The following is a 2,008-nucleotide window of genomic DNA, read 5'->3' on the forward strand; positions in this document are numbered from 1 at the left end:
TGGGTACAGGCCCTGTTGATCCTTTGGGTTTCTGCTGTTCTATTTCCCACCATAGAAGGGGAAATCCCAGAAGGTGGTATCCTTCGGTTAGAAGCAAAAATGACTGCATCTCTCTGGGCAACCAGTGCCTGGGCCTGGTATTCCTGAGTCCACAGCAGGGATGCCATTAGCCTTGCTCCCAAGATCCATGCAACCAGCATCCCTGGCATTTAGCCTACCATCCCTGGCACTTAACCCCATGGCCCCATAAGGAGGGACATTTCAAATAGTTTTTCTTGGAGTCGTGGAGGGTTCAAAAGAATTCTTTCATGTTGAAAAAAAAATAAATCCTACAAAACTAGCATTACTGAGCTGCTCACTTTGCTTATCCCAAGGTCAAGGGTTGGCACAGAATCCATTCGTCTTACTCCAGCCTGCTCCGCTGGTCTTTTTCAACACAGCCAGGGGCTTGGGCCCCAGGGAAAGTGAAGGCTATATCCTGTCCCAAAGTTGGTCTGAAGTCACGGACATTGAGAAGATGAGTACCTTGACTCTTGTCAGTAGTCTGGAGGCTTCTCAGCTCTCCCACCTAGGCCCTTCTAGGGGCTCATAAATCACTGGGTTTTAAATACTCTACAGCCCCTACTCGGAGGCTCTCTGCCAGGCAGAGACTGCACACTAAGCAGGGAGTAAAGAGAGAAAGGCAACAAACAGAGGTACCCTTCACTTATCAACCAGAGTGGTGGCCAGTCACTATGCCTGGCAGCATTTTGGCAGGCTGGGCAGGCATTGCAGCCAGGGTTTTCAGGCCCTGGAGAGAACACAGTCCAATCAGGCGTGAGTTCCCCTTAGTTTGCTATCCAAGATAGGGAGACAGAATGAAGGGGCAAATTCTTTTCTCTTTTGATTTATAGTGGTTTCAGAATTAGAACACACTTTCATGCCTAAATAGATTCTTTTTGTTTTGCTTTTTGAAACAATTTGAAACGGTCTCTCTACGTAGCTCTGGCTGTCCTGGAACTCCTTATGTAGACCAGACTGGTCTCAACCTCACAGAGATCCACCTGCCTCTGCCTCCTGAGTCTGGATACAATCTTCTCTTCCCTAATACTCTTTTCATCCAAGTCTCTCCCCGGGCTTCCCCTAACAGCATCTCTATTGACCCCACAATGAGCTCCCACTTGCCCTGCATACTGCCTATGCTTCTTACAGAGTTCTGGCAGCCCTTACAGAGTAGCACCACCCTCCCATCTCCCTTGGTCTTTTTCTGGATTCTTGCTGGTGTGGCCTCCCAACCCCCATTCTCCTCTTTTTCTCCAAGGTAGGAAACTCAGAGAAAAATGGATTTGACCCTAACCTAGCCACCAAAGCACACGCATGACAATATTTTCATGGAGAAATTAAACTATGCAGGGGGCAGCTAGATTTTATCAGACTCACCTCCATAATTTCTGAGTAGCATGAACAAAATCAGAGTTTCAGAGTTTAGGTGTGTGGGAGACAGGGGGAGTTGTATTATGTTGTGACTAGTGTCACCTGTATGGCCTAATGTTGACCCTTACCTCTAGGTCAGGAGTACGTCTGTGGGTCTGGGGGCCTCTAACCCAGTACACTGCCTCCCGGTGACTATGCAACGGTCTTTGAAAACAGGTGGAGCTGTCACTTCCTGTGTCACTTCGTATGTCACTTGTCGGTATGTTGAGGGTAACAGTGCCTGCTATATAGATTAATATAATATAATATAATATAATATAATATATAATATAATTATATTATATAGAATAATTATGATGTAAATGGAGACTGCACTTTCGGGGCCCAGCCGCCCATGAAGACAGCAGGATAATTAAATATGATAATGCTTAAGAGGCTTCCTGTCTTCTATTCTGTAAGGTAGGGGCACATAGCCCATGGCATTATGGTGACATTGCATCCAGAGCCCCCATGTCTTTAGAGCTAAAGGGGCTCCCTGAACGTTCACAGATGCCCTCACTGATTCAAGAAGAACTGGATTTCTAATGTGTTTGGG

The sequence above is a fragment of the Microtus ochrogaster genome, chromosome 7, assembly GCF_000317375.1.
Source record: "Microtus ochrogaster isolate Prairie Vole_2 chromosome 7, MicOch1.0, whole genome shotgun sequence".
Lineage (NCBI taxonomy): Eukaryota > Metazoa > Chordata > Mammalia > Rodentia > Cricetidae > Microtus > Microtus ochrogaster.